General features: G+C 37.2%; 1 pseudogene; it reads left to right on the top strand.

Annotated features, from left to right (window-relative positions):
* The first annotated feature begins 8,210 nt into the window (after positions 1-8,210).
* Positions 8,211-9,373, top strand: LOC111992143 (sufE-like protein 1, chloroplastic/mitochondrial; annotated as a pseudogene).
* The last annotated feature ends 2,850 nt before the right edge of the window (positions 9,374-12,223 follow it).

Raw genomic sequence — 12,223 nt, 5'->3', positions numbered from 1 at the left:
CTTTACCATTGTTACTGCTTTCTAACATGTCAAGTTTGATGTCAATCAAGCTTAATTATACAAACTATATTCCATGGAGGCAACAGTTGATTACAATACTAGAAGCTTATTCTTTGATTAAGCACATTGATGACTCAACTTTTCAACCTAGTCAGCATCTTCTTGATGCTTAAGGACACTTGACCTCAAATGTGAATCCAGAGTTTCTAACCTGGAGAATCAAAGACAATGCCCTGCTTTCTTTGATTAATTCCACTCTCACTCCACAAGTTTTCTCTCTTGTGGTTGGTATCACTACTTCTGGAGAGGTGTGGAATACACTAGAACAAAGGTTTACATCAACCTCAAGGGCAAACATTCTCAATTTGAAATTGGAGCTTCAAAGTCTCAAGAAATGTTTAGATTCTGTGAACACTTTTTTGCAGAAGATTAAGATAGCTCGTGACAAATTCCTTGCAGTTAGAGTCATTGTAGACAATGAAGAACTTATTTGTATTGTTCTTTGAGGTTTGCTAAAGGAATTTGCTCATTTTTGCTCAGCAATTCGTACCAAGAATGAGCCAATCACCTATGAACAACTCTTTATCATGCTGCAAAGTGAAGAACAAGCCATGGCAGAGAATCTTGATAGTCTCCCACACTCTCTAGCTATGTTTGCATCTGGTAATAAGCATTCTAACAATCCTTAGCCTTAATCATATAATGATGGTGGCTCTAATAGAGGAAGAGGAAAGAACAATGGAAATAGAGAAAGAGATGGAGGAAGGTACAACAACAATGGTGGTGGGAGTCAACAACAGTTTTTCACACCTCAACCTCAACATAATTATTCTTCAGTCCAAACTGCTCAATTTGGGGGTCAGAATTTCAAGAATGACAGACCTATTTGCCAGATTTGTGAAAAGGCAGGTCATCAAACTCTTGATTGCTACCACAGGATGGATTTTGCCTATCAAGGCAAGAATCCACCAACCAAGCTAGTTACAATGGCTTCAGCCCCTAATGCAGCCTTAACAAACAATCAAGATCCCTGTCTGGCAGACTAAAGTACTTCAAATCACCTTACTGCTAATCTTAGCAATCTTTCTGTTCAGTCACAATACAAAGGTCCAGATCAGATCACAATAGGCAATGGTTAATCACTCCCTATTAATCACATTGGTAATGCTTCCCTCTCAACCAAATATCATAAATTTGTTCTTAAATATGTGCTTCATGTTCCTGGAATAGCCATGAACCTTCCTTCAGTTCATAAATTTTGTTTACATAATAACTACTCTTGCCATTTTGATGCTAATGAACTCACAATCTAGGATTTTCCTACAGGAAGAATCCTTTACAAGGGCTTAAGTGAGAATGGGGTTTACCCAATTTATCCAAAGGTTTTCACTAGGCATTAACCACACTCAGTTGCACCAACTTCAACATAGCATAACTTATCTTCTTTACAGCTGCATAATCCATCCTTTACTTCTTTTCATGTACAGAAATCAAATAAGTGGTTGCTATGGCACCATAGGCTAGGACACCCTAGTGATAATGTTCTTAGAATAGCTCAATCTTCTTTTCATACTGCTGATGTTTGTAATAATACAATTTCAAGTTCTATAAGTCACTGTAAGCATTGCCTTAGTGGTAAAATGTATCAATTACCATTCAATAAATTTGATTCTGTTGCTTCTAAACCTCTTGAACTTGTTCGTAGTGATGTTTGGGAACTAACTCCTGTCATTTCAATCAATGATTTTAGATATTACCTTGTTTTCATTGATGAATACTCAAAATTCACTTGGGTTTATCTGCTAAAGAATAAATCTAATGTGTTTGATATTTTTAAGTATTTCAAAGCTTATGTTGAAAATCAACTAAACACATCTCTCAAGGTTTTAAGAACTGATGGTGGGGGTGAGTTTACCTCTAATGCTTTTAATCTTTTCTGCTCTAGTCATGGAATCATACACCAAACTACATGTCCTCATACCCCACAACAAAATGGTACAACTGAGAGAAAACATAGACATCTTGTTGAATGTTCTCTCACCACGCTCTCACACTCTAATCTACCTTTATCTTACTGGTCTTATGCAATGTCCACCGCAACACATATAATTAACAGACTTCCCACACCTTTACTTTCATAATAAATCTCCATGGGAATTTTTGTTTCAGTCCAAACTAGATTTACTTCATCTTAGGACTGTTGGTTGCACATGTTTTCCCTTTCTTAGACCTTACAATAAGCACAAACTTCAACCACATACCAAACCATGCATTTTTCTTGGATATCCTACCTTCTCCAGAGGTTACATTTGTCTAGACCCTAGCACTCTGTGAATTTATATTTCTAGCATGTGGTGTTTAATGAGTTTGAGTTTCTCTCTCTACAGTCCACTTCTTCACCCACTAGTTCTTCTCCTAATTCATCCTCATCCATTGATTCCTCTTCTATTACTCATTGGTTATCATTCCTTTCTCATTTCCCTACACACACTTCTTCCATTCAACCTTCTCCCTCATCTAGTGTTAGTCCTACTCTTCCTACATCTACTCCTACTTTAGCTCCTGTCACATCCTCCATACCAGAGACATCACCTACATCTAACACTTAGCTCCCAGTTTCTAACTCTGTATCACCATCTATCTCCCCAAATACTATTCCTATTCCTCCTTCTGTTAAGACATTGCTCTCTATTGATGTGACTACTGTGCCTAACTCAGTGTCTGCTTAGAATACTCATCCTATGACCACCAAATCTAAAGCATGTATTTTCAAGCCTAAGGCTTTGGCAGTCTCTAAGTCCAAAGTTGCTACCAAGCCGTAGATTGATTACACAGTCACTGAACCTCCTTTTTATGAAATTGCTACCCAATATCAGCAATGTTGTTCAACTATGGATGAGGAGTTTGTTGCTCTTACTAAACAAGGTACTTGCAATTTTATGCCGCCTTCACCATCTCAGAATGTTGTAGGTTGCAAATAGGTCTTCAAATTAAGGCACAATAGTGATGGGAGCATAAACTCATACAAGGCCAGGCTGGTGGCAAAGGGATTTCATCAATAATATGGAGTTGATTTTGAAGAAACCTTTAGTCCTGTAATTAAGCCTCCCACTGTCAAAATCATCTTGTCCCTTGTAGTTCAATTCAATTGGCCTCTTAGGCAATTGGATGTTAGAAATGCCTTTCTCCATGGTTTCTTGAAAGAAGAGACCTATATGGTTCAACCTCTAGGCTATGTGGATCCAATTTTTCCTAATCTTGTCTGTCATTTGAGGAAGTCCCTATATGGTCTCAAACAAGCACCTAAGGACTGGATTGAGAGGTTTTCTACTCATCTTCTTCATTTGGGGTTTCAGGCTTCCTTGGCAAACTCATCTCTCTTCATCCTCAGACATGGGAAGTTCTTGGTCTTCCTTTTGGTTTATGTAGATGATATTGTACTTACTGGTAACAGTCCTTCCTTCTTATAATCCCTAATTCATCAACTTAGCTCTAAATTTGAGCTTAAGGATCTTGGTAATTTGCACTATTTTCTTGTTTTGCACATCACTAGGACCTCTACAGGTTTATTTCTAAATCAATCCAAGTATGCTTATGACTTACTTCAGAAGTACAACATGCTCTCTACTAAGCCTGCCAAGACTCCTTATGCCCCAAATCTGAGATTAGTTCTTGCTACAGACTCATTGCTTGCTAAGCCTTATGAATATCGTAGTATGGTGGGTTCTCTTTATTTTTTGACTTTCACCAGGCCTGATATCAGCTTTGTTGTTCATTAGGTCTATCAGTTTATGTTTGCTCCGAGTGAAGCCCATTTGATTGTAGCCAAACGCATTTTAAGATATGTTAATGGCACTCCCAATTTGGGGATTTTCTTTCAACATCGTCCTTTGTCCCTCTCAGCCTTCTCAGACTCAGATTGGGCCAGTGATCCTTTTGATTGTAGCTCCACTACTGAGTATTTGATTTATCTTGGCTATAATCCCATTACATGGAGTGCAAAGAAACAAGAGACTGTGTCTAAATCTTCCATTGAGTCTGAATATTGAGCTCTTGCAACCACTACTGCTGGGCTTTGTTGGATTCGCCAAGTTTTAAAGGACCTTGGGATTTTTCTTTCTTTTGCTCCTAAGCTTTAGTGTGACAATGTGTCTGCCCTTGCCATTACTTCAAATCCTATTTTCCATGCTAGAACCAAAATGTTGAAGTGGATTACCACTTTGTGCATGAGAGGGTTCTTCACAAGGATCTCTAGATTCGCTACATTGCTAATGGTGACCAGCTTGCTGACATTTTCACCAAGAGTCTTTCTTCCTCTTGTTTTCAATTTTTGCTTTCCAAAACCATGGTGTCCATTGACCCCTTGGTTTTAAGGGAGGATGAAAGTGGAACCACAAACTCTGACTCTGAGAAGAAGAAGCAAGAAGGTTCATTGTTCCAACGGTCACAAGAGCAATGGTAAATTTGGTTTTGAAAATAGATTAAAATGTTGGCGTTTAACTAAATGAGGAACAACATCGTTTTACTTATGTGTGTTTATTCAAGATACGAGACGACGTCGTTTTAGAGCAACTTCTCTCCCTCAACAAGTCTGGAATTGCTCTGTTCTTCTCATGTCTTAAAGATCCAAATATTTCTTCTCCATTAATTGTAGATACTTTGTTTATGATATACAGCTGTACTTTCTAGAGTTTGTTAGATTGGAATCTTCTAGAGTAGTTCTTTTTTTTTTTTTTTTTTGATCAAGAAAGGATAATCATTAAAACTAAAACAAAATATCAGTCTCAGGGCAAAGCCTGTTTAAATACACCCCATTGAGGTCATCCTCATAAACAGATTGCACATCCACAGGTGGATTGTCAAAAATAGTAAATTCTAAATTGTGACTCTATCCCATTCTAGCCAGCTTATCTGCACAACGATTCACTTCACGGTAGCAGTGCCTAATCCGGACCTAAGTGAGGTTTGATATCAATTGCTTGCAACCATCCAAGATGGGAAACACTATGTTATTTACATAATTATAATTGACCAAAGCATCAATTATAGCCTTAGCATCTAGCTCAATCTCAACATAATTAAAATTGCAGCTGCAGCATATGAGGATTCCGTCCCTCAATCCCCATAACTTAGTAACAAAGCTGCTTATAATCCCTATTTTCCTAGCGAATCCCTTGATCCATCGGCCATGCTTATCTCTCAAAACTCCTCCACAACCAGCTATCCCCGGATTCTCAATGGCAGACCCTTCAGTGTTCATTTTAATCCACCCACCTTATGGTTTTTCCCATTTAACTTGCCTTAGAGCTGATCAGATTGCACTTTTAGGCAAGTAAGCATAATAGAAATATTTCACTACTTGTTTCGTTATTTCTGCTGCCAAAGCTGGGATTTGATTTCTCCCCTTGAAAACAAAGTTGTTTCGGCTTTTCCATATGATCCATATAGCAAAAAGAAATACAATGCTCCCACGAGGCTTGCAAGAGCTAAGTGAATCGATTACTTTCCCGTTGTACTCCAGCCACTCATGAAGGTCCCTGGTCCAAAAACATGGGTCTGTCCATAAAACCCCAGTTGATTCCAAACCAGTTTGATCATTTCACAATCTCAGAGAGCATGTAGGATCGATTCAATCACCCTATTGTATAATGGGCAGTTTATATCCTCCATCAGCCCCCTTTTTTTAAGACAATCCCAAACACCAATGCTGTTATGGGCACACATCCAGACAAAAGTTTGAATTCTTGGCAAAATATCCAGTTTCCAAATCCAATTGACCGAAACACTAATCGTTGATTCATCCCCCATACCCATCTTACACGCACTCTTTAGGTCAAAATTTCCTTGGGGAGAAGCTAAACACGCAATCTGTCCTCTCCTACCGATGCCAAAGCCATCGGGTTAGCTTGAATCATAAGCCTAACATTTTGGGATAGCTCAAACTCTAGACAACTCCAGTCCCACCCATTTTCCTTAATGACATCTTGAATCTTCAAGTTTGAAGCTTATCGTGAGAGAGGACCAATCACCAAATTCTGCATCACTTCATGATTCACCCAATGATCATACCAAAAACTAAGATTGCTACTTCTCCCAATTGTCCATTTAATACCTCTGTTGAAGACTTCCCTGCCCTTCTTCATAGCAGACTATGTTTGGGAGCATGGGAGCTTGTTTTGGTTTCTCGAACCTAGCCTACGGCTTGAGTAATACTTAGATTTCAACACACGTGCCAAAAAGGACTCTTTTTTCTATATGAAATCACCAGTTCAGCTTCACTAGAAGGGCTGTGTTTCTGTGCTTAGTTGCTTGTAAGCCCAATCGTCCTTCCTTTTTGGGCTTTGCTACCTTCTAACAACCCACCCAATGAACCTTCCTTGCCAACTTCGAAGTGCCCCAAAGAAAGTTTCTATTGACCCAATCCATTCCCTTAAGTATTCTTGTGGGGAGGTAGGAACATTGCATAACATATGATGGGATAGTTGATGAAGATGCCTGAATGAGGATAGCCCTAGCAAGTTTGCCTTCCAGCCTACAAGCTTTTGCTTTCCTCTATCCAAGATAAAGTTAAAGTCCTGTGTGGAAGAGCCAGGTTGCTTAATGGGTATACCAACGTATCTCCCTAAACCTGGAATAGAAGCAAACCTGAGCATACCACTAAGCTCCTCCCTTGTGCCTTCATCCACATTCGGTGAAAAATACACTTTTGATTTAGCTTCACTAATCGTTTGGCCTGAAACTTCACAAAATTCATTAAGAACCTCTCTAATTGTGGAGCAATTCAAATGATCAACCCTTGCAAAGAGGATTAGATCATTGGCAAACATTAAATGAGAGAACGTAGAGCCACTCTGAGACGCTTTAACTGGATTCCATAGTTTATTACTGCACTTCTCTTCTATGAGCTAACCAAGGTATTCAATGCAGAGTATAAAAAGGTAAGGGATAGAGGATCCCCTTGTCTAATTCCCCTAGATGGAAGAATCGGCTTTAATGGCGCAACATTTAAGAGGATAGAGGTGGATACCGAGGAAACACAACTCATGATGAGGTCTATAAGATTCCCAGGAAGATTTATTCTCAAAAGCATATTTCTGATGAAAGCCTACTCAAGCTTATCGTATGCTTTTTCCAAATCTATCTTGATAGCCATGTAGCCCACGTTACCCTTTTTTTTTTTTTTTTTTTTTACTGATGGAGTGAATAAGCTCTTGTACTATGATTTTTTTTTTTTTTTTTTTTTTTTTTTTTTTTTTTTTTACTGATGGAATGAATAAGCTCTTGTACTATGATGGTGTTATCAATGTCTTTCTGCCCTGGCACAAAGGCAATCTGAAGAGGTGATATAAGCTTTCCAAAATACAATCTGAGTCTTGCTACTATAATTTTTGTGACCACCATGTAGATTGTGCTGCACAAGTTGATTGGCCAACAATTCCTAATAGTCTCAGGACTCCGAATTTTAGGAATGGGGTTGATGTGGGTCTGATTGAGGTACTCCAAAACTTTCTTTTAGATGAAATTTTTTTTGATGAAATTTTTTTTGACTTCCCTAACTACTGATTCGCCCACTATTGGCCAAAATCTTTGGAAGAACGATGCATGTAGCCCATTCGGCCTTGGTGCCTTAAAAGCTTTTAGCGATCGGAGAGTTGATCTGATCTCCTCCATTGTTATCTGCCCTCCAATGCTCTCTTTTTCCTTTTCATTAAGCCGGCCTTGCCATTGAGAAACCGTAGGCATTGCTATTGACGAAGTTGTCAGCGAAGAAGTATAAATGTCCCTAAAACCATTCCTGATAAACTCCGCTATATCCTTCTCCTCTTGGATCCATTCCCCAATAGAATTTTTGATTGCTAGAATCTGGTATCTTTTCCTCCTGACCAGAGTTGACACATGATAAAAAGTTGTGTTTCGATCTCCCTGTATCATCCAATTAACTTGAGACTTTAGCATCCAAAGATTCTCTTTTTGTCCCATGATCACGAATCTTCTAGAGTAGTTATGATCTATGTAATCTATAAATAGAGAGTGTGGGTTATGTATTCATTTGAGAAAGCTTCAATAAAATTTCAGTTTTTGTTTTCCTCATCTCTGGTTCTCTTACGTACTATTCACCATTGATAAACCTTCAAGCTTTCTTTTCTTTCAGGAAATGAAACTCTATTAAAAAAAAGTTAAAAAAAAATCTAAAACCCGCAGCCTCAAATCACGTTTTCACTAGAGCTAGATCAAACACAATAACAATCCCATCCCTCTCTCTCTCTCTCTGGAATTTTCTGTGCTCCAAAAACAGCAATGTCTTCTTCAATCTCATCCTCTCTTCGATTATTCACCACCAAACTCCCGAAACCTCTTCTTTGTCCCAAAACCTTAATACCCTCTAAATCCCATAACCTCCTTTTCTTTAAACCCAGCTCTTTTCAAAGACTCCCTACTACCCCATCATCATCATCACCATCACCATCACCATCAATATCAGCATCGAGCTCTGTGCCCCTGCAACCTATAGAAGAACTGCCACCTAAGCTCCAAGAGATTGTCAAGCTGTTCCAGTCCGTGCAAGAGCCAAAGGCCAAGTACGAGCAGCTCTTGTTTTATATGGTAAAAACCTTAAACCCCTCGAAACCCAGTTCAAAACAAAGGATAACAAGGTCGAAGGTTGTGTCTCTCAGGTCTGGGTCAGGGCCGATTTGAACTCGGATAATAATGTTGTTTTCGAGGCTGATTCTGACTCGGTTCTCACAAAGGGACTCGCTGCTCTACTCGTTAATGGGCTATCGGGTCGTCCCGTTGATGAGGTTATTCAGGTCTCACCTGATTTCGTGGTGCTTCTTGGGCTTCAGCAGAGTCTCACTCCTTCGAGGAGTAATGCGTTCTTGAATATGTTGAGGTTGATGCAGAAGAAGGCGCTTCAGTTGGCCGTGGAAGCCGAAAAGGGCGAGAAATCGGGGTTGAAAATGGATGGCAGAGTTGAAAATGTAAACTTTGGATCGAATTCTGATCTGGGCGTTGAAGAAACTCCGGTTGTGGTATCGAATTCGGGGTTGAAAGTAGATAGCAGAAATGGAAATGTGATTGTTGAATTGGATTCTGAGGTGGGTGGAGAAAGAAGCCCGGTTCAGAGTTCGAATTCAGGTGGTTTTGGGGAGGGATGAGAATAAAGGAGAAATTGGAGACAGCTTAATCCTGTGGCCATAAAAGTGGAAGATATCTCTTAACAGCGTGCTGGTGTTAAGAGGAAGTGATGGTGAGACGCATTTTAATGTAAAATTTTTTATACCCATGACACTCACCCCTCCATCTTTGTTGCCTCAACAGAACTGCTTCCTTCGGTTCTTCTTCTTCATCATCTCCTATCTTTTTAAGGGGTCCTGCCAAACATTTAATAAAATAAATGGAACAGTGCTAGACATCATCTCCTATCTTTGCCTTTCTATAATTTCTTATATTGCCTTGATCGAGGGGTAAAAAAATCAGTGCTAGACATTACGTACAAAAGTTGTGATGAATGAGCAATACAGAGGTAATTACTTTCCATTGTTGACGGAAAGATTTTTGCTGTGCATGAGAGGAGAAATGATTATTTGGGTCCCCTACATATCATTTACGCATGCAAATACTCTTTTAGTATGTGAGGATTTGGTTCTTATTAGTTAAAGCAGAACTGTATAATACACAGAAGAAAAGATTTGCATGAGCTTAACTAGTGCCGGTCCTTCTTGTTGGCGTGAATGCCGTGTAATCAACTACTACTGCTGGTTTCAAAGTCTTCTGGGACCTTTTATTTCTTTATCTTCTACATAATTTCAAAGACACAGAATTCCCACACACTAAGTCTTGGTGAACTTTCTGTTGCTTTCGTGTTTTGTTAATAACTACATGTCTAACTTAGTGTGAATTGTGATACGTGGTCGTGTTTAAGAGATCAATGCATTCAGAAAGGAAAGTCTTGGTATAAGAAAAAAATGGAAAACTAACAATACCCGAAAAACAGTAGAACTAGTACTATCAGTCTTCATTGATTGATTTTAATGCAATTCCTCTTTCTCTTGTCAAACAAAAAAATATAGGTCTTCAACCTTTCCTCAGCTCGATTACCATATCCTTAAAGCCGTACTTTCCATTTATATTTATTGGATTTTATTATGGCTGAGCAAATAAGAAGTGTTATATTTACAACGTTTTCATAATATTTTATAATTAATCTTAAGTTGTGTGTTGTTATTGACAGCTAACTAGTGGGTTAAAAAAGTTATTTTAGTGATGAATTTAAATTAGAACCAATAATAACTTACCACTTATAATTTATTATAAAAATGTTATGAATGTAGCACTAGCTTCTCTGGACAATTTGTTAATAATCAATAAATGAGAGGAAATATTGATCCATTTACAAGTTTGGTAGGGTATTGAAATGGACCTCATAGTTAAGGGGAAAATACAATTAAACCTAAAAGGAATGGCGACTACTTTTTTTTTTTTTGAGAATCGAATGGCGACTACTTTATTACACATTCCTTTTTATTTTATTATACATGTTCTTTTTTTTCCCTGGATCATTGGGCTACCCAATTAGAGAATTAGATGTGTGCCATTAGACCTAGGCCCGTCCTTTTTCTTTCTTTTTTTTCTCTAGTAATAGTAGGGGCCATTTTTTCTTTTCTTTTTTTTTTCCTACAAATCATTAAAATAATATGTTGTGATAACCTTTTTCTTCAAAAGAAACATTGTGATTAAATTTGAATAACATAACTTTCACATGTATCTATTATTAACAATAATTTTATTATTCTCCAATTATAATAGGGAATGTCAGTAATATTGTAATTGGAGTGATATTTCTTTATGCATGTTAATTTTATTCTTTTATTATTATTATTATTTTGGAATCGCATGTTCAACTTTGATAATACTTTTACCGTATGCTAATCCCAATAGATATGATAATAAATGAAAAAAGAAATTATGAAAAATATTGTAACGTCTGAATATTATTGAACAACATAGTTCGTGGAACCCATGACGTCGACCCAGATTATAGTTGCATTGCATGGTTGCCAATTTTCAAAGCCCACCACCATTAACAAGAATCTTGCTTCACCTTGTCCTGTCCTCTTTGGTTGGTGGAATAGAGCGGGATCACAAGTTCAATTTCATTAAAGGAGAATTGTACCCCCCTAATCTACTGGATTTACAAAATTGACACTGGAACGTACGTCTCTCATATGGGTAGATGACAAGAAAGATATTTTCCTTCTGTCTTTGTCAAAGCCAAAGTAATAGATATTTAGCCAACACATACATCCATCGATCTAGCCAAATATATATATATATATGTGGGTTTACTCAATGGTTTGTTTTTTAAACAATGGGACAAACTTCCATCTCCCATTAATCCTTTCTTTTAAATCATTTTGGGTAAAAAAAAAATTTAAAATTATGCGAATTAAAATATTATTATGTTATTTTATGAGTTTTTTTAAAAAAAATATTTTTTTTTTATTATAAACATTTTAATGTACTGAAATAGTGAAATAAAAATAATCTTTTAAAAAATGTGAAATTGGCATACTTTATTAAACTGGAGAAGAAATAAGCAGTATGGTTGAATCCTTTGGTGTCTCAAGATGTAATACCTAAATGAAATAACCATAAGATTAGTCTATAATTAATCTAAAATTCAGTTTACTATATATTCCTCAATTGAAAAAAAAAAAAAAAAAAGGTTAAAAATGTGGCAGCTAGTAACTATTCCTAAAAAATGTTGCATATTTGGCTTTTTTCCAAAATATGTATACAAACTTTGATGCTCAACTATGTTTTTCTTTGAATTATAATATGCATGATGTAAATGAGATTCGATTTATAAATCTTTGATATAGATCATAAAACAAAAGCTTTCTTATTGGATTAACTAATGCCGACCTATAGAAGTAGAACACAACCTTAAAACAAAAAATAAAATAAAAATCAACTTGTATGCTAAGGTGATCTGGACCGTGCAGCGACTCCAAATTTTATTTGGGCCTTGACTGGGCAACACCTTAGGGGTCTAGAGATGTGGGCCTTTTCTAGATTGTTTCAATGATGGTTTGGTCACCATTCAAACGTTTTCTAGTTCTCCGTATTTTTCTCCACTTTTTTTTTTTTTTCCAATCTTTGGTGCAAATCTAAAAGGATACATATGAGCTCATTTCTATTTTAGGACTGGGTCAAAATT

This window comes from Quercus suber, unplaced genomic scaffold (genome assembly GCF_002906115.3).
Source record: "Quercus suber isolate HL8 unplaced genomic scaffold, Cork oak 2.0 scaffold_46, whole genome shotgun sequence".
Classification (NCBI taxonomy): Eukaryota; Viridiplantae; Streptophyta; class Magnoliopsida; order Fagales; family Fagaceae; genus Quercus; species Quercus suber.
Note: the sequence above shows the minus strand (reverse complement) of the source record. Positions and strands in the feature narration are given on the sequence as shown.